The 22,405-nt window shown below is 40.6% G+C and overlaps 1 protein-coding gene across 1 annotated transcript in view; it reads right to left on the reverse strand.

Moving 5' to 3' along the window:
- The window catches only part of ARHGEF38 (Rho guanine nucleotide exchange factor 38), a 129,230-nt gene that overhangs the window by 77,025 nt on the left and 29,800 nt on the right, over positions 1-22,405 (reverse strand). The gene's annotated exons all lie outside the window — the stretch shown is intronic.

A 22,405-nucleotide genomic window follows, 5' to 3' on the forward strand; every position in this document is an offset into this window, starting at 1 on the left:
TGTGAGGCAGAAATTGCAGCAAGTGGGAAAGAGAATGTTGGCAGAAGGCCCTGGCAACCGCAGGGCTAGGATAATTATCTAATTACTAGGCATTTATTCAGACAGTTGGCTTCTAGATTACAAAGCTTTTCAGGGCAGAGTAACCATTATTTCATCAGGTTTCTCAAAACTACTGATTTACATGTATGAAACTTCCTGCTGTGAAACTAGGTTCAAAACTGCTTAATAGAGTCAAACTACAAGTTGAATCAATATCTACAGCTAGACAGACAAGTATTTTAAATAATCTTGCAGCTAAATGCCCAAGTTACCTGATAACCGTCCAGAAACATTCCAGTCCAGAAGACATTCATGTGGACAGACCTGTATCAGTGCGTACATGCCAGTCCCTTGGCAGGAATTAAGGCTGGGACTCTGAACGAACCTCTCAGCGTGTACAGGAGGAAGAGCACTGGGCAGCAGAGGTGAGTGACGGCCACACCAGAGACCGTTGTCACATTTAAGAGGTTGCTGAAGCCTCTGGGGAAGATAGAGGATTGAGAAGTCTCTCCCAAACTCTGCTTTGACTACTAATAGAAAAGTAAACTGTTTATTGATGTCCTTGGATAAAAGGTAGATAGTTGACCATGGGTGCCTACCTTTGTTTCTCTTACCTGCCTTGACACAGGGACAGACTGAAAGGAAGTTACTTGGTGGGGGTTGGAGGTGGTCTTCAGATTTGCTGTCCTTTCCTACTTATAATTTTATATGAAATGCTCCAAGGATAAACAGTACTGCTAGGAATAGCCCTTCTGAGCTCAATATGTGGCAAATTTTGTGATCATTTAGAAATTCTTTTTTAAAAAGTATAGATTAAAATTTTTACATTTTTAAAACACAAGAGAAAGTAGTTTGGAAACTGGTATAACCAGTTTATGGGAAAAATACATAAATTTTGTGCATTCAAGTCAGACAAAAAATTATATTTGAGGTCTTCTGTCTGAACACAATGAATAGGGTAAACATTGTTGTGCTTTGATCATTTGAATACTTACTATTTGAGTGTGTATGTGTACATGTGTGATTTTATTCTTTTTCCTGTATACTCAGATTCAGTGCTTATTAGGTATAAGAAACCAGCCAGTCCAAAACTAACCAATGAATCAAACAAAAGTCAACCTTTACAATAGAACACCCACTTCTTTCACATGTAACATCTGAAAGAAACTACTGATATTAGAAATGACTTGTTCTGCATTTCCCAATTCTTTTTTCACTTAAATAGCACTATTGCAAAGTTCTAATTTTCAATAATACAACCGAAGACTAGGACCATCCTGGGCTCAGTAAAAACAATTTTGAAAAGTTAGGAGAGACTTGTGAAAAAAACAATAAACAGCAACCCACAAAAGCACACAAACAGAAACATTTCCCCAAGGTGATAAATGAAAGAAGAAAAGAAGAGACAAAAGGCCGCAGTACAATGTGGCAGGCAGGTGTGGGCCCTCACAGCCCTGGGAGGAAAGAGGCTTGGGGAACTGTACCATGTAGAACACAGACCCGTGAAGTCCATCTCTGTCACAAAGTCTGGAGGTTCCCAGGGTTTACTCATTCCACTACTGGCATTCCTATACCTCCCCTTCAGGGAATCGCACTTGTTTTAGCACTGTGATTACCATATCTAGATTAGTCACAACTCTGCTTAAAAATTTCAGTGGTTTCCCATCCTAAACATATAGTTAGCGCTCCTGGCATGGGACTGACTGTGGCCTTGGCCTCTGCGCCCCTGTCCTGTTGTATCTGCAGCACGTTGGCACTCCAGGCACACACCATGCTCTTCCTTAAAGTGTTTCCTTTGTCAGGCTATCTCCTTGGAATCTAGTAATGACAGTAAAAAATATAAGAGCAAGTTGAAGTTGCATACTGCCTACCTCAATTTCACATGTAGCATCAATTCCTGAGATACCAAATATCAAAGTGAGTGTGAGATGGTTTGTTCTATGCAGATCTTAGAAAGGAAATTTCAGTGAACTGTTTCAAAATCACTTATGTTGCCCTTGTGACTGAGAAACCTGAAGGAGGCTGTGGCAGCAGGAAGGTGACGGCTAAGTGGGGATGAACCTGCCCTTCAGGTTTTGGGGGCAAAGGATGTATGTACATGTTTCCCAGGACCAGACATGGACCCTGGGAGGGAGAGAGCTGGTGTCAGCTCATCTCTGATTTGGTCTACAGGACAGGAGGGCGGTATTCAGAGGTAAACCCTGGGTGCCTAGTCACTGAGGAAAGGGTTGCAGGTCACCAGCTGCATCCTAGCTGTGGGACTTTGGGTAAGTTACTTAACCCCTTTCTGCCATGATTTCTCATTAGTAAAATAAGAATACTTAAATATATATATTTCAAAGTTAGTATGTGAATTACATGAACCTATATAAGTAAGTTGTTTAGAATAGTGCCTGGCACATAGTAAGTTTATAAATTTTAGGTATTACTTAGATAGCTACACAATGAATTTTAACCAAACTGCTAGGTGGAACAAGCATCCCCAGACTAGAGACAGATATGTTCCAGATGGGCATGGATCTGTTCAGTAAGTGAGTCGTTTCTCACAAACTGATCATGGGCCTGCCAGTTTTCATGCAGAGGTAGGGCAGGAGTTCCCCACTGCTGAGTGTAACTAGGCTCCTCACAGCAAGCTTTATGACACATCCCTATCCTAAGAACCACTCAGAAAAAGGGAGGAAGCAAGACTGAGCATTGAGTTTTGGAAGCAGAGCCAGTCCTTGCAACATTTTTAAATTGCTTGCGATTTCTCACTTAAATCCCTTCTGGGCAACTACCTCTCCTTAGGACCCAAGGTGCCCAGCCTGGTGTCCTTATGTCACCTGAGCCCAGACAAGGCTCAAAACTCAGCATAGTTTGGATTTCACTGGATGTGCCCAGAATGATGGAATAGCTATGAGCTCTGGAGGGGGGGCCGGTCTTTGGGCACCCCCTGTATTAGCTGTACTGCTAAGTTCCAGTCTTCAAACCTTAGGTCACTGCCAGCTTGCCCCTGTCGCCCAGGCATCAGATGGCAGTAGTGTAACCACGCTGTCTCCAGCTTCAGTGGGCCTGCAGTGGTAAGTCTACCAGGTCCCACTTGGTGCCTCCAAAACAGCTTCTAAGCTCATGTTTATTCTCTGTTCCCCAAATCAGCTTACCTAATACTTTCAGTTTTCCAAAAATTATTTTAATGGGGTTTGAAACACAATGATAAACTCCCTTCCTCTAAAACATTTAGTTTCTTCCAGTTGTCTATAGAAAAGTCCCCCATGTTCCTCAGACTGTTTTGTGTGGTCATAACCCATCTTGCCTTATTCTAGTTATTTTCATTTTTATAAGAACCATCTGGTCCAATGAAAAGGATTGTTTTGTTCTCACACTTGCCACATGGTAGTTCACTTAAAACTCTTGCTCCCGTGGTTCTCCACTCTTGGGCTTCTGCACTGCCTTTGCCTCATCAGTGTTTACCCAGTGCAGATTCTGTCCCTTATCCAGGACTTCCTACTCTATTCACCCAGCCTAAAGTCATTCATAAACAAACAATAAACAGTTATTTCTGTTCATGTTCTAAACACTTTATTAGGTGTCGGGGATATAGCAGTGAACAAAAATCCATATCTCATAAAGGAGACAAGTCAATAAATAAGATATATAGAATATACATAGAAGGGTAAATGCTACAAGGATAAAATAAAGCAGAAAAAGGTGGATAGGAAGTTTGGGGGAAGCTGCAACACTGGGGATACCTCATCCACATCCCCTTGGTGCTAAATGTTCTTGCATTCCTTGAAGGCCTTCTGTAAGCATCTTTGATTCTCTGAAGTCTTTCTCTGATAATACATGCCCACTTGGCCTAAACACAGGGCAGTTGAATGTCAGTAATTAATACTCCCAAGAGCATCCCTCAGCCAACACCTAATGGGAATACCTTGTGCATGAGACAATCCTGAGATGTGTTCTGTTGAGTGTCCTGGAGCTCCTAGGGGGACATGAGCCCCAGTTGGCCACGGAGGCTATCTGCTCATGAATACACTCTAGACTGGCTCCCTTTCCTTTACTGTTTCATGACCCCCTTCCTTTTCTGCTATTCAGGGGATCATCTCCCAAATAAATGACTTGCTCTGAAATTCCTTTATGTGGACCTGCTTCTGAGGGACTCCATGTAAGACTGAGTGAGGTGGTCAAGGAATGTTTCACTGAGTAAAGGCTCAAAGGAGGTGAAGGAGCAAGCCATGCAGTTGTCTTGGGGAAGAACATGCAGGGATGAGGGAACAGCAGGTCAAAGGGCTTGAACAGTAGTACTCCCGGCTTGTTCAAGGAACAAGGCCTGAGAAGGCCAGAATGTAGAAAGAGGTGAGGTGAGAGAGAATGAGGGACCAGCTCAGGTAGGACCTTGTAGGTCATCATAAGAACATTGAGTTTTAATCAGGGTGAAATGAGAAGCCACTGGAGGGTTTTGAATAGAAGCGAGACATGATCTGACTAATATTTTTAAAAGAATCACTCTGGCTGTGTGGTTAATACAGGGTAGAAGAGAGATGGGTCATTATGCAGATGTAATGATTGGGGTGGTTGTTGATGGGCCCTGGAATCAGAGTGGAAGTAATGGAGGAGGTGAGAAGTGGCCTCATTCTAGATAAATTTTAAATATAGAGCCAACAGAATTTGCAGATTGATCCAATGTAGAGTTGAAAAGAAAGAGAAAAGTCAAGATGACTCCAGAATTTTTTTGTCCAACTAGAAGACAGAGCTGCCATTTACTGAGGTGAGAAAGACTGCAAGAGGAGCAAATTTTAAGGGAAAATTAGGAGCTCAGTTTTGGACATGTTAAATATGAGATGCCTTGTAGACAATCACATAGAGATTTGAGTGCAGAGTTAGATATAAGCAAAGCAAGCCTTTAGGGAAAATGTCTGGACTGGAGATAAAAAAACGTCAGCACATAGATGGGATTTAAAGCTATGAAACCAGATCAGATCTTCAACAGAGCAATGTAGACAAAAAAGAGAAGAGGGCCACAGACTGAGCCCTGATGGACTTCAGTGTTTACAGATAAGGATCGGCCAGCAAAAGAGACAGTGAAGGAGCAGTTGGAGTAGTGGGGTCAACCAGGCTTATGTGGAGTCCTGGAAGACAGAAAAAGAAAGTTCCTTCAAAAGTTTACAGGTCAGGAAAGTGAGCTTTTTCTTCTGCTGTCTTAAGCAATTATTTGCTGCATAACTAATTAGCAAAAATAACCATGAACTGCCTTCTGTCATGATCATTTTTTGCATTGCCTTGAAATGTATCTTTGATTGTTATTTGGGTTTTTTATGTGTTTCTGAGTCATTTTCTTGACCAGATTATAAACTCTTTAAGGGCAAGACTCTGACATAAATTTCCTTGATTCCCATGCAGAACTCAGCAGAGGGCATTGCGTGCAAGAGATACTTGACAAGCATTTAATCTTTTATTTTGCATATTCAACTAAAACATCACATTCTCCATGAAATACTGCCTACTTAATCTGTCTAGAAGTGATCTGTCCCTTCTGTGAACCCCAATTGTACTTATTGTCTGCACCTATCAATTACTGCTTTCTATTATAAGTTCTCTTTTCATGGCTATGATTCTAGTCATCTATAACTAGGGATTCTTTGTTTTTTGACAGCAAGGAATGAGTTTCACATGTCTTTATTTAGCCCAACTGGCCTCAAATTAATCAATGAACTCATGTAATCATCAACCTTGTCTGTATCTAAAGTGCCTTCAATAAGTACTTATTATAAATTCTTGTTTCCCCAATATGTGCTTCCTTTCTGACCCAGTATTTATTCTTTGGGGTCCAGGATTTATGGCCTTATACTAATATGCATGGCTATGTTGGTCTACACTGGTGTAAAGCTGCCCCAGCATCTCTGGCATTCGAGAGGTTTATAGCATCAACATAATAATCACAGCCATTGAAATTTTGTTGCTTATTTTCACTAATAAAAGCAAATTAAAATAGTGGTTTATGCATCTCAGTTTTGAGAAATGAGCTGATGATGAACACAAGACCAAGCTAAAGGGATGACTTTCCTAGATATTAAAACAAATCTGTATATCACATCTCTATTTTTCAATTCTGGGCTTTCCAACCCTTGCACTGAACTGGAAAATGCAATCATTTGTCTTCTCACTTGGCCCAGCAGATTTTGATCTGGGTTATAGATTATAAAAATTAGAGAAAACTGACATTTCCCTAGAATGCAGCTTGTGAGGTACTTTTAATAACACAGAGGAGAGTTCCCATCATAAAACTTGAGTTAAAGTTTTCTAAACAAGCAAAGAGAAGTGATTTCCTACCCATAAAAATAAGTTTCACATACTAGAATATTAATGTATCGCTTCCATACCCAACTAAATCTGAATCTAATCTGATAATAAGCTAGTTGTCTTCTAAGATGACAAAACAGAAAAGTCCCTCCCAGTGGAAAGTGGGGAAATCAGCAGTGGTGACTATGTGACAGTACCTGAGAAAGAGATCAATTAATTATTATACACACACACACACACACACACACACACACACACACACACACACATATATATACACACATACATATAGCAGTAATGTGTGTGTGTGTGTATAATACATATGTCCATCACTTTATATATATATATATATATACACACACACACACATATAGCAGTTGTGTGTGTGTGTGTGTGTGTGTGTGTATGCACATGTATAAAAAGTCACATCTCCTGGACTTGCCATAAGAATGAGGAGGGAGATGTCTAGGCTGGCATGTGCATACAGTGAGACAACGAATTTGACCGGATCTGTACTGTTGGAACTCAACCAGGAGTTGGGAGGGGTGCAAGTTGTAGCACCCCAAAATCTCATGACTATAGACTATCTATGGTTAAAAGAACATATGGGATGTGAACAGATCCCAGAAATGGGCTGCTTTAATTTGTCTGATGGTTCAAGTACAGTTGGACAATATCCATCATATCATAGATAAATTTTCACAAATGCCTAGGGTGCCTAAATGGTTTTCTTGGCTTCACTGGAGATGGATGGTAATTATAGATTTGCTTTGTTTATGTCACCGTATTCCTATTATGTTAATATATGTGTGCAAATTAGTTAGTAGCTTAAAACCTATACATACTTAAGGTACTATACAAGAAGATATGTCAAAGAAATAATCAATCCTCCCAAGTTTCCTTCGTATGCTACATCTATAGCTTTTCTTCTTCCTTCCTAATTACAACCCTTAAATAGAATTCGTGCCTCATATCGAATTTACCGAGTATCATAATTCCTCCAGGTGGTAAAGATACCTTGAGACAAGTGCTGGGCATAGAAGCCACAGGGCATAAATCTGCAAAGAAGTAAAAAGCTAACCTTTACAAACAATATGGCTTCTCTCTCACTTACCAACTTTACATTTCCCTGTATGGCCCCGGAAGATGACTGGTTAGCCAGAGACGGGTAAGATTCCTCAAGGGAGGAACAACCTAAGACAGGCACAGTCGCAGGGGGGCCATCAGGTGAGAATTTGGGGATCAACAGAGGTGAGGCTCAGAACCTCACCCCCCCTGCTTTGAGAGAAATCTTCTGCATCCGTGGATGTCTTGATGCCCTTGTCTAGCCTGGATTAATACTTAGTCCATAGGCACATACCTGATCATCTGATCATCTACATTTGCCTTCTTACAGCACTAAACTATGTTTTCTACCTTTATCTTGCATCTACCTACCACTTCAGCATTTTATTAAAAATAAAAATAATAATAATAGTAGGAGAAATGGGGGATCAACATATAGATCAAGTACAAAAATCAAACGAATATTCATATTTGACCTGATTGTTTATAGGTCATATTGCATGATCAAAACCGAAAGTTTCTGTGATGACTGCCCTTGTACTGTTCACCATGTAAGAATTTATTCACTATGTAAGAATTCGTTCACCATGTAAGAACTTGTTCGTTATGCTTCAGAAGATTGGAGACTGACGAGAATTAGGCTTGAGATGGATTAATGATTGTACATTGAGCGTTGACCCCCCTATACTGAATTTTACTGTTGTTAACAACCATTTGATCAATAAATATGAGAGATGCCCTCTCAAAAAAAAAAAAAAAAAAAAAAAGTCAGTCACTGTTGACAGCATCATTTACTTGTATGATTTTTATTTTTAAATTTAACATTTCAGAACTATAACCTCTTCCAACACATAAGAACTACCCTTTAAAAGAAACTTTTTGAGAAGTAGGGGAGATTTCATTGAATTTTTTTTCCTGACTTTCTAACATGACTCAAGTATCTGACCTTATTTTAGAGGAACAATGGCCAGATTATGTAATAAATGTTGAGATTTCACAAAGAGGGTGAAAATGAAATGTTTAATTCCAAAACATATGGTACTCTAACCTGGCTATATAAACCATGGGATTTTTCATTGTGGTGTGATTTCAATAACCATTGAAAATCAGTATTTTTAAAGTACTGAAGAATATATGTATTATTGATTAAAATAGACTTCCCAAAACAGTATATTTTAAAGTCAGCACACTAGCTCGGAAAAGCCAGTATGAAGCAGAATCAGAATTCCAAATGTATTTCTTTGAGTCATTGCTCCCAGCTTGCATTTATAATCATTATAGTTAGCAGGAATTGCATTGAATTTCTCATATTTTTATTCAATAGAGTGACTCAAATCCCTGTTTGTGCTTTTCTCCCTGACTTTCTGGGCAGTTTGTTTCCTATTACCAGGCTAGCTTTGATTCCTGCACTCATTAAAGTCTGTGAACTCTTACAACTGAGGAGTTTGACCCTAGAAGCTGCTGCACTCTGCAGTGAAGGCACTGGATTGAGGAAGAGGAGGAAGTAGACAGCAGAATTTAGTTGACTTTGCCCTCAGTTTGTTTCAGAATCTAGAAGGACTTCTGGTTTTCCAAGCAGAGTGTAAGAGAAAGCCAAGATATACAGGAGGTTATCATACACTTCAAAATTGCTTCTAAACAAACTAATGTGTACCCTCATACTAACACTGTAGTTTCCTCCTTTCTGAAATCACAATAAAAAGAGAACTAATTGGGAAGTTTGACAAAGAGTAAAAGTAAGGAGTCAAGGGAAAGTTGCATAAAATATTTCACATGTGGATTAAAGATGGCAACATGAGAGGTGAGACAGAGGCCTCCTCCCAAAACCACATATAATACGAAAATATACTTAAGACAACTAAGCCTGAAAGAGCACCAGGAAAGAAGGCTGTGCCAGACTGCATACACCAGGAGAAAAGAACAGACCTCATGGAACAGGGTAACATACCAAAGCTGTGATCTGGTGGGGCCCAAGCCCTTTCCCCACCCCAGCTCACCGGTGGGAGGAAAGAAACGGAGTGGGGAGGGGGTGGAGGTCTAGGATTGCTGAACACCCAGTCCTGGAGATATGTTCTGGGAGCATGAACCTACATTGCATGGTGCTCTGGAGATTAGTGGGGTTGGAAAGCTAAGACAGGTGGACTACTTGGAGAGACTGAGATTCCACCCACTTGTGGAAAACAGTGATCTGCAACTGGATGCTCTGGGACAAAAGAAAGGCAGGCAATCTGAGAGACTTCTTAATAGCAAGAGGGCTGCTAAAGGGGCAAGAATTGCACAGAGTTTGCTCCTCTGGAGAAATGACAGGTGTACAAAATTGTCCGTGTGCATCCTGCCCAACAGGTTGGGAACTTTCAGGAGCTTCATGAATTCCATGCCCCTGGCTGGCTATGCAGCTCCAAGGCCCCCCACCAATGATATACAGCCTGCTTCACCTGCTGCAGCCAGCTGGCACTGGGTTGCCAACTAGCTGCTCTTGCCCTTGCACCAGGCCAACCAGAGGGAGGTTGTGCCTATGGCAGCTACAAGTGCAAAACATAGAGGCTTGCACCTGCACACTCGGCCCACTGACCCCGGCAGTGGAGACAGGCACCACAGCTGGGAAGCAGCACTTTCCTCCCAACAGTCACCAGCACTGCTCCCCTGCAACTCCCATCATAGCTCCAGGGGCTGAGCAGCTCCAGAAAGTAGAGCTTCTGGGTACTAGAGGATGCCACATATAAATATGAAATGTTGAAGGAATCTGGTTCAAACCAAAATCGCACAAACACCAGAAAGAGGGCCAAGTAAAACTGAACTTATAGATCTTTCAAAATAGAAATGACAAACATGCTCATGAATCTACAGAAAAATATTCAAGAACTCAAGAAAGAATTCCAGATGGACATTCAATCATTACAGAATACAGTATCTGAAATGAGACACACAATGGAGGTATTTAAAAGCAGATTAGATGAAGTAGAGGAGATGGTAAATGAAATATAAATTAAAGAAGAGGAATACAAAGAAGCTGAGGCACAGAGAGAAAAATGGACTTCTAGGAATGAAAGAATATGGAGAGAATGGTGTGACCAATCCAAACAGAACAATATTCACATTATAGGGGCACCAGAAGAAGGAGAGAGGAAAAGGGATAGAAAGTGACTTTGAGGAGGTAATTGCTGAAAACTTCCCCAGTTTGGGGAAGGAGATAGTCTCTCAGGCCATGGAAGTGCACAGACCTCCCCACACAAGGGACACAAGGAAGACAATAAAAAGACATATAATAACTAAAATAGCAAAGATCAAAGATAAGGACAGAATATTAAAAGCAGCCAGAGAAACAAAAAAGATCACATACAAAGGAAAACCCATCAGGCTATCATCAGGCTCCTCAGCAGAAACCTTACAGGCCAGAAGGGAGTGGCATGATGTATTTAATGCAATGAGGCAGAAGGGCCTCCAACCAAGAATACTTTATCTGGCAAGACTATCATTTAAATTTGAAGGTGGGATTAAACAATCTCCAGATAAGCAAAAGCTGAGACAATTTACCTCCCACAAACTGTCTCTGCAGTGTATTTTGCAGGGATTGCTATAGATAGAAGTGTTCCTAAGACTAAATAACTGTCACCAGAGAAAATAAAACCACAGTAAAGTAGAACAATTAATTATGAAGCAGATGCAAAATCAAATCACCTACCCCCAAAGTCAGTCAAGGGATAGACACGGAGTGCAGAATATGATACCTAATATATAAAGAATGTAGGAGGAAGAAAAAGGAGGGAAAAAAAGAACCTTTAAATTGTGTTTATAATAGTATACTAAGTGAGTTAAGTTTGATGCTTAGATAGTAAAGAAGCTACCCTTGAACCTTTGGTAACCATGAATCCAAAACCTGGAATGGAAATAAGTACATCTCTACTGATAATCATCCTAAATGAAAATGGACTGACTGCACCAATCAATATACATAGAGTTACTGAATGGATTAAAAACCAAGACCCATCTATATGCTGTCTACAAGAGACTCACTTCAAACCCAAAGACATACACAGCCAAAAGTGAAGGGACAGAAAAAGGTATTTCATGCAACTAATAGGGAGAAGAAAGCAGGAGTAGCAGTACTTGTATCAGACAAATTAGACTTCAAAGCAAAGAAAGTCATAGGAGACAAAGAAGGACATTAGATAATGATAAAGGGGTCAGTGCAACAAGAGGATGTAACCATTATAAATATCTATGCATCCAACACAGGATCACCTACATATGCTAACAGAATTAAAGGGGAAAATAGAATGCAATGCATTCATTTTAGGAGACTTCAAAACATCACTTACTCCAAAGGACAGATCAACCAGACAGAAAATAATTAAGGAGATGGAGGTGTTGAACAATACATTAAACAGATGGACCTAACAGACATCTACAGAACCCTCCACCCAAAAGCAGCAGGATATACATTCTTCTCAAGTGCACATGGAACATTTTCAAGGATAGATCATACATTAGGCTACAAAAAGAGCCTCAGTATATTCAAAAAGATTGAAATTGTACAAACCAGTTTCTCAGATCACAAAGGTATAAAACTAGAAATAAATTACATAAAGAAAATGAAAATGTCCACAAACACATAGAGGCTTAACAACATGCTCCTAAATAACCAATTGATCAATGACCAAATAAAAAGAGAGATGAAGCAATATATGGAGACAAATGACAACAATAACTCAACAACACAAAATGTATGGGACACAGCAAAGGCCTTGCTAAGAGGGAAGTATATTACTGCCAACTCAGCTGACCTGTCTGCCAGGCCCCTGACCCTGCCTGTCCCTTCACCTTCCCCGAAACCCAAAACTGATCAGGAGACAAGAAACATGGCCCCAAACTCTCCTCCTCCTCCTGTTCCAGCTGATACTCCTACTGCTCTTAGTCCCAGTCACATAGTGGGAATTCCACTAAACAGGAAGGAGGGCCCTTTCCATTCAGCCACAGCTACAGCATCACCTACTTCTGGCCGCCCCACACCTCCAAGCACCTCCACCACCTCCTTGCAGCAGCCTTCCTGCCTGAGGTCCTCCCCATCACCTATGTGTGTAGGTTCTCCCCCTCCCTGTCTCTTACCTGCCCCTGTTCCAGTGCCTTCCCTCACTAACTCTGTCCTCAGTGTCCAGGCAGCCACTTCCACTGCAGGCCCTCCCACCACGGCAGCCCAAGCACCTGCAGGCTTGTCCTCCCCACCTACTTCAGATCCTGATATGGACATGGATGTGACTCCCCATTCCCAGGCTGTCATCTTCACTTCTCCCCTAGACTGCATGGGGAGATTGCTCCCATTTTCCCAAATCTGCTGCAGTGTGGACCACAGGCATCCTGCAAAGGGCCCAGTCTCCACCTACCCATTCTTACTGATCCCCAGGCACACACCCACTTTTAACTACTCCAGTGGCCTCCAGCCCATCCCTCAGCCCACCGTTGGGATTTCTATCAGGCAACCACGGAATGCCCCTCTCCCAGGGCTCCTGCCCTCTCTGGGTTGCCCCTCATGGCATCTGCAGTCGCCCAGAATGCAGCAGGCAGCACCACTGCAAAGTTCAACTTGACTTTTGATGACGATGCTATGGATACAACATTGCCTTCCCAGGCTGTCATTTTCCAGCATCCCCCCATCTCCAGAAAGAATCACTGCCCAGTTTATGTGGCACTGCATGGATCTCAGAAGAAACCACACAGTGGCAGTATTGCCTCAGTGCATGTCTCCACCTCTTTACCTTCCGCGGCCACCAGTAGACAAAATGCAATTTCCACTCTTCTCTCTAACTTGACAAACCCAACAATTCTGAGCTCTTTTCAGAATTGTGATGGGCAGCAGCCTAAAAACTCTTACCTCTCAGGAAAACAGGTAGCCCCAGGCTCCCCTGCCATCCAGTCACCCAGAGGCAGCAGAATGCCATCAAACTTTGCAGGTTTCACATTGCCAGTTCCTGCATTTGGCATCATGGTCAACGCCCAGCCAGCCTCTGGTGTTCCCAGTGGTGTAGCCATGACTAATGGATTTACAGTTGCTACCAGGATGCCCAGCAGCAGGGACAGGAGCTCACTGTTCACAAGAGCCACACCAGGCCCACTTGTATTGGCAACTCCTGCAGCACCTATGAATGGGGGGACACCTGAGGTCCGTGTACCTGCCCTGGGCCCCACTCACTGACAGATGTCCCCAATACTCAACCAGATGTCACCTAGGAAGAGGGCATTTCACACTTCTCTGTTCCTGCTTAGGGTCAGACAACCTGGGCCCCGGGTGGCCAGAGCATGGCCGCTGCAGGAGGACAGGCAAGCACCTCGATGGTAGGATATGCTATGAATGCCACCTCAAATCCAACTATGTGGGGCCCACCTGTCCTAAACAAAGATGGAGCCATGATGAGAGGCCTGAGTGTCTCCACATCCTGTCAGTGTGCCTGGAGCCCACCGGGCATGTAATTCCTCCTACATGCGGAGGAGCCCCCATCATGAAGAGGAAACATGTGTCAAGAAACACATGTATTAGCACCTTCCATCAGGGCAGCAGGGGCTCACCCAGGCATACCACGGCCACTGCAGCTCCAAGTGCCCCCCCGGCCATGTGTCTAACCACCCACTTCTAGTTCCACCTTCATCCCAACACGTGGGGCACACCTGCCCAGAAGGTAGGCGATGCGAAGGCGGTGGACATCATTGCCGTGACTGGAGGACTTGGTGCTCCTGCTCTCCTTCAGTACAGCTGGGCCCACCTGGCCAGGACACAGGTGGTACACATGGAGGGAACACATCTCACCTATAATAGGGGGCCCCTGTGTCACCACCTCCCATCAATCTTTGGAACCCCCCTTCCCAGGGCACATGAGGTGGTATGGGCCATAGCACCATCCCTGCTGTGACTGGACATCCTCATGGGGCCTCAGTGTGGGCTAACTGTGGCCCTGCTAGCCAACAAAATGCAGGTGGTGTGACAGGAGATAGTAACATACCTTTTTAGACAGGAACTACTCTATTCTCAGCCAAAACACCTGCCCCACCCTCAGCAAGGTACCCCTCTGCATTTGCAGGAGCCAGCAGTATGTTTGGGGGCTCCTGGTCTGACAACTGTGTCATGCTCTGGGCTCGGAAAGCTGTACTTTGACTTTAGGGCACCATCACTGCCCAATCAGAGCTTCCCAGGAACCACCATTTGATAACGTCCTTCTATCATGAATCTCAACAAATATGGAGATGTCTGTTTGCAATCTGTATGTAGCATGAATGGACTTTGTTCTACTAGGAAGGGGCTCCACCCTTTATGGGAAACTCAACCTGCTCTCTTCCTACAGCAAACCACACACCTCAGGAGTGGGTATGTTGTAAGGACATTTTTCTCTACTCCTGAACTAGCAAGATGCCCATGGCTGTTTATAGGTTCTTTATTTCCTCCTATTCATTTACCAAAATGGGCCTTTATCTTTCCCAGATTATGTGTACATGTTATATATTCACATTAAATTTACTGTTAATCTGGCAAAAAAAAAATCACATGCAGATTTAAAAGGACAATGTAGTTAAAGAGAAAGGAAGAGAGAAAATAAGGGCATTATATTTTTTTAATTGAACATTTTATTTTGAAATTATTGTAGATTCACATGCAGTTGTCAAAAGTAACACAGAAGGACCCTGTGTGTGCTTTACCCAATTTCTTCAATTGTAATATCTTGCAAAACTAGTACGTATGCAATGGATTTTGGTGTGGTACAGTAGAACATATTATGAATGGAGTATGGAGATTGTGTAAGTCAGACATGTCTGTGAGAAATCAGCATCTTGATGCCACTTGGTTCACAGCAATTTCAGGGAGGAGACAGGGTTTCAGAAATTAGTTGACTTTAAGAAAGTTATGGTCAGTGAATCAAGGTGGAATATGTTTGAGGCTCAGAATACAATCTGAAAATTTTGGAAGTTGACAAAGATATAACGAGAAACTGAGTGATTTTATAAGGCCAGAATTACCCTAATACCAAAACCAGACAATGATATTACAAAAAAACTATGGAGCAATATCTCGTGAACATAGATGCTAAAATCCTCAACAGAATATTAGCAAATCTAATCCAATGGTATATAAAAATAACTATACTCCATGATTGAGGGGGATTTGTCTCAGGTATACAAGGCTGGTTCAACATTTGAAAACCGAATAATGTAATCCATCATATCAACAGATTAAAAAAGAAAAATCAAATGGTCACATCAAGAGATACAAAAAAGCATTTGACAAGAATCCAGCACCCATTCATGACAAAAACTCTTAATAAGCTAGGAATAGAGAGGAATTTCCTCAACTTGACCAAAAATGTACAAAATCCTACAGCTAACATCATACTTAATGGTGAGAATAAAGTCTTCCCATGCTAAGATCAGATACAAGGCAAAGATATCCCTTCTCACCACTCCTATTCAACACTGAACTGGAAATTCTAGCTAATGCAGTAAGACAATAAAAGGTATATACATTGGGAAGGAAGACATAAAACTGTCTTTGCTTGTAGATGACATAATTATCTATGTAAAAAATCCTAAAGAATTAACCAAAAAAAGAAAAAAAACGCTTCTGGAACTAATAACTGATTATATAGCAAGTTTGCAGGATACAGGACCAATATACAAAAGTTATTGCTTTTCTGTGTATCAGCAATGAACAAGTGGGATTTCTAATTTAAACATAGTAACATTTGCACTAGCATCCAGAAAAACAGAATACTTAGGTATAGATGATGTAACAAAATATGTACAAGACTGTAAGAGCAAAAGTACACAATTCTGATGAATGAAATAAAATAAACCTAAATAAATGGAGATTCCATGTTCACAGATAGGATAACTCCATATTGTCAAGATGTCATTTCTTTTCAACTTGACCTATAGATTCAGTGCAACCTTAATCAAAATCCCAGCAAGTTACTTTGTGTATATTGACAAACTTACTCTAAAGTTTACGGTGAGAGATAAAGATCCAGAATAGCCAACACAATATTGAAAGACAAGAACAAAGTTGGACAACTGATCCTACCTGACTTCAAGACTTATTATTAGGCTACAGTAATCAAGACAATGTAGAATTAGAAAAATAATAGACAAATAGATAATCAGAACAGAATACAGAACCCAAAAATAGACCCACATCCATATAATCAAACTGATATTTGATATAGGATCAAAGACAATACATGGAGCAAGGATAAACTTCTGAACAAATGGTGCTGGAACAGCTGAACATCCACATGTTAAAAAAGTGAATCTAAACTCAGATCTTAATACCCTTCACAAAAAACTATCTCAAAATATATCAGAGACAAATATAAAATGCAAAAGCTATACAAATACGTAGAAGATAACACAGGTTTGGGTATGGAGACAGCACCAAAGGCATAATCCATGAAAGAATTGTTAACTTGGACTTCATTACAGTTAAAATTTTCTGCTCTGTAAAAGACAATGTCAAAAAAAAGAGAAGACAAGCCACAGACTAGAAGATGTTTGCACAATAAACATCTCATAAAGGATTGTTATTAAAAATATACAAGGAATGTTCAAAGCTCAACAATAAGAAAACAACAACCTGATTTAAAAATGTGCCAAAGACTTAAACCTCACCAGAGAAGATATACAGATGGCAAATAAGCACATTGAAAGGATGTTTCACATCATATGTCATTGGGAAAATGCAAACAAAAACAATAATGGGACAGTACCACACATCTATTTGGCTAAAATCTGGAAGGCTGACAACACCAAATGGAGCAACAGGAACTCTCAGTCATTGCTTATAGGAATATAAAATGACACAGCCACTGTGGAAGACAGTTTGGTGGCTTCTTACAAAACAAAACATTCTCTTACCATACAATCCAGCAATTGTGCTTAGTTTTTACCCAAATTAACTGAAAACTTGCGTCCACATAACAACCTGCACATGGATATTTATAGCAGCTTTATTCATAATTCCCAAAGCTTGGAAGCAACCAAGATATCCTTCTGGGTAAATAAACTATAGTACTTCCAACAATGGAATACTATTCATACCTAAAAAGAAATGGGCTGTCAAGCCACAAAAGGACACTAAGGACCCTTAAATGCTTATTACTATGTGAAAGAAGCAAGTCTTAAAAGGCCACATACTGCATGATTCTAACTATATGAATTCTAGAAAAGGCAGAACTATGGAGACATAAAAAGATGGTGGTTGCCATTGGTTAGGAGTGGGGAGGGACAGACAGTGGAGCAGAGAGGACTTCTGGGGCTGTAAAAGTACTCTCCATATACTATAATGATGAATAAATGGCATTATACAATTTGTCAAAAGCCATAGATAACACCAAGAGTGAACTGAAATATAAATTATGGACTTTGGGTAATAATGATGTGTCAATGTAGGTTTGTCAGTTGTAACAGATGTGACACTCTGGTGGGGGATGTTGATAATGCAGGAATTATAAATGTATAGGGTCAGGAGGTATATGGGAAATTTCCTAGTCGTGAACCTAAAACTGCTCTTAAAAAAAAGCATAAAGTCTTAAAAAAAAGAATAGATTGTGATAGAAAACAAGAGGGAAAAAATTGCATGGTTATCTATTAAGCAAAAATGAATGACTTATTTCTGGAAACAGTAAAAGCCTTTGAGTGAAGGTGATAACTAGAGAAGATGATTTTTGGCAAGAGTCCGTCTATGAAACTTAAAAATTCTTGACAAAAGATATTTGCTCACCTGTGGTTTCCTCTATTTGTGATGCAGGCAAAGTTTTAGTAAATAGCTTTGCAAAGCCTTATTTGTCTATCTAGCTCTTTAATCCTTAAATGGAAGCTGGGCATATTTTAATAATTAGTAGATAAAATATTTCTCTTTTGGCTCTTTCATCTTGTATTCCAGTGAACTATCATGGCTATAATTCTGTCCTTTGTTCAGTAAAATAGGAAAATTTCCTTACATTTCATTGTCTGAATTCCTCTTATGGAGAAGTGGGAGTCTTGAGAGCTGAGTGGGGGAGGAGGTGGAGGAAGGAATTCAGACAGAACTGAGGGTAATCTCAGAGAGTGGAAACACTTATCCAAGGAGCAGAACTAAAATTAATAACCAAGTAGGCAGTTCAGCAAAGCTGCTGCACAGCCTCTGTGCTGTGACCCCTCGGAGTTTTGCTCAAGTACCAAGACAGCCAGGGGCTGGGGATTGGATACTGAAGTAGAATCATCAAGACAGACACCGGGGACATCCAACCAGAAACCTTGGAAGAGAGGGCAGGACATAGAAACCTGAGTGATTCCCTGATTGTGTGCTGCCTTTCCCTTTATATAGGGCAGCTCACTCTGGTGAGGAGGAAACCATCAATTCACAGCAAACTCCAAAGGGCTATAAGAATCACTCAACAAACTAAAATGTAGTAGCTATTGCTTAAAATTCATAAGCCATCAGTTGGACCATGGCTATCTTTCTGTTACATAATTTTTTACTTTTCCTGGTTTACTGTCAAAAGAGTAAAGTCTCCTCTATGCCCTGTTTGGATAATAAATACTAGAACCTACTTTCCCACTAAATGTTTCAACACTGATAGTTGCAGATAAGTTTTGCCTTCTTTGCAAAACCTCTCAAAATACTGCTATTAGAGAAAATGTAACTGCTGAGTTTTTACGCTGCTTTCAATTAGATGAAATTGTTCATAGAAAAGCCTTGAAGTGAAGATCAAGGTTTGTAACCGTGATTGTCACAGAAGAACAGTTGTCAGTCAAGGGCAGGGCCTGCATATTCATTTGTACACTGATCCATTCATGCAAGTTCACTCGATAAGCCCAGTGCTTTTCTTGTTTTCCACTTCCTTTCAATTTTCATTTTCATAAGCTGACTTATGTATAGCATAAAATTATACCATGATTATATATTGTATTGTATAATAGAGCAATATGTAATAGGCAGTATAAGAGAGCAAAGATCGTCTGCTCGGCAGCGGAGTAATGGCAGTGTTCTCGACAAGGGAAGAGGCGTGGGTCAGGTGACTTCCTACGTCTCCAGCCTGACCTGCGCAGGTAAAATATTTCCTTATGTTCCCTCATGTGTAGCTAAACAAGGTTTGCAGATCATTCCTATGGTTACACGAGAACTTTCTGTGTTAATTTATAAATTTTGACACTAACTGACGACAGGTGGCTCATGTACAAAGACTATAGTATTTAAATAGTTAGGAGGGAAGTGAGGACATTAAGGAGCTAATGAACATGGAAAAGGTGGTAAAGTCAATAAATTGGTGGCATAAATTACCTCAGCACTCACACAAATGTTTATAAAAGTCATCTGAATTCCTGAGCCTTTATTTACTTACTCAAGGTTAAGGCTAAAAGCATTAGGAAGTGGGGAAAAAGTGGATCTGACATGAGAACTCTGAGAAACCTCAAAATAATTGCTGTTACAATACTATTGGAGAGGACACACAGCCCTCTTGACTGAGACAAAATTCTTCAACGGGGAAGAAGACAGAGAGCACTGGGGTATAACTAAGCAGAGAGCAGTCCCAGATGTGAAAAATCAACACACTCTAAACAATTTGAATAGAATAACAAAGGAAATAGGAGTTAGAACTGTGAGAACTGTAAGTCAAGTATTGAGAGCAACAGGTAGACATGCCAAATAAACTACGTGTCACCATAATAAAACGTTTTATTTTACCTGGTCTGAAACGCAAGTTCTGAGAATTGCTCCTAAGAGTTACAGAGGAAGCAAAAAATAAGAAAAACATCAAAAGCAAATACACAAATGAAAATTTGAGAGTGTGTATAAACATAGAGCTCAGCAACGGCATTTACATCTGTGGGACCAGTTTACCTCAAGAGTATAGAAGACGGTTTAAAATTGAGAACATTTCCATACCGAATAAGCTTCTTAATCCATTTGACATAGAGATGGATTATGAATTCAAAGAATGGCATTTTCTTATGCATTTAGACTTTTTAATATTGATCATTAACTCATCACCTTTGAAACTTGTATGAGTCACATATGCTTTTATACATATTAAATATTTCATATTCAACTTCAAAAAAAAAGAAATAAAGACAGAATATAGACAATTCTTTTAGGGTCAACAGAGTTTTTTGTTTTTAAAGATAGCAGATACTAGTGATGAGAAAGATCCAATAGGGAGGGTAAAATCAGTTACACAGGAGCAAGAAAGGACCCTGGCAGGAATGAAATCCATGAGCGAGCCAGAGGCGATAGAGCTCTCTGCAGCGGTGGAGAGGTTATCCTGAATCAGAAGCAGGAGCCATTAGCTGGGTTATAGGGTAGTGATGCAGACAGGTGGTGAAATTTGCTGTTGAGAGTGTGTGTGTCTTCTCACTGAGTCTGTTTTCTCAGTGGAATGATGGAAAAGGACGTCAGGCTGTAAGCCAGGAGAGGAGGGAGAGTTTGAAGTGTGAGGGTAAAGGAGATGTGAGAGTCCCTTCAGAGATTTAACTGGGAGCCCCCCTTGAAGAAAATGGTCGTAAATATTAGAAGTTGGTTCCGCGGCATGGATAAAGGTCTAAAGTAAGCAGAAAACTGATTTTCATCAAGGGTAGAATTTTGTTTTGGAAAGCGAATGCAAAGAGAGAGAAAAGGGAGAAAAGGGAATTGAGTTCATTTGCCAGGAATGATTTTAATAAAGGATCCATGGGAATTAACTCAGGTGTAGGCTTGACAAACAGTGAGAAGTTTGTGAGGCTAATAGCTAGGAGGTCCTGGTGGTGGCAAAAAATTGTTGACAAAGGGAAGCCAGAGGGAGGGGGCTGAAGGGGAGGGCACGGGGCTTAGACATGCCAAATAAACTACATGTCACCATAAAAGAAACGTTTTAGAGAACAGGAAACCTGAAGTTCTGATTCTGAGGAGGTGAAGTTATTGGTAATGGCAGTTCTAAAAAATGGCCCTAGAGTGAGTGGGTGAGATGGCATTGGAGGCAAGATCGCTGAATATGAGCAAGACTAGGTAGGAGCTGAGTGAGAAGCCCAGAGGTTACACAGGTCATTTGCCTGAATTGAAATCACCTAAAATTCATGTCAGAGAGACAGAGAGAAGAGATGGAGATAATGGACTAGGTTCTAAATGTTCCAAAAAATAGGAGGGACTAGTAGGACTGCACCATAGGGAGGGTAGGTAGTGGTAGAATCTGATGCCATGTGCATGGAAAGTCAAAATTTTAATAAGAATGTATATGAACATTATATTAATAGGCATTAATATCTTCCAGAAGAGAGGTGGCATCAGATGCAGCTAGTTTATATTAAATGAGAGAAAATATCAAAAATATTTTTATGTACATAGCAATGGAACTAGATAACAAATTTTTATCATGACCATGAATGTTATTACTACTCTTAAAGAATTAATAAGGAATTTCCAAATTAAGAAATTTGCCAGTTGCCTTCTAACTTGAACTGAGTGAACTAAATGAGAATATAAATGAGTACATTCAAGATTTCTGCCAGAACAACTTTTCCCTCTTTCAGTTCTCACTCTAAAAGTCCCCCATTAGAAAGGCCTGCACTTCACTCTATGGACAAGAGACAGCACCACTACAGGCCTGTGCTCCATCCCTCGTCCCTGCTTTAGTTTTCTCTGCTGTACTGAACATCTAATATATTTTCATTTTAAAAAATTTATTGTTTATTGTCTGGCTCTTCCCTCTCCCACTAGAAAGAAAACCCACAAGGGTAGGGCTTTGTTTTGTACTGAACTGTAACCTCTGTGCTGGGAACAGTGCCAACTACGTACCAGGCACTTAATAAATATGTTGAATGAATGAAAACAACCACATATGTGTGTATATATATACATATATATGAATCAAACATCCTTGTATCTGTATTCTAATTCCCCATAAGAAATACCCTGAAAAGACTCATTAAAACAAGGAAAATGATTAACTTGTAAGTACCTCAAGTAGTACCTTACATTTCAGGTTAATTTCTATGTTGAATTTTACTTAGCTAAATAGTCATAAGTTTAATT

The sequence above is a fragment of the Manis javanica genome, chromosome 5 (genome assembly GCF_040802235.1).
Source record: "Manis javanica isolate MJ-LG chromosome 5, MJ_LKY, whole genome shotgun sequence".
Lineage (NCBI taxonomy): Eukaryota > Metazoa > Chordata > Mammalia > Pholidota > Manidae > Manis > Manis javanica.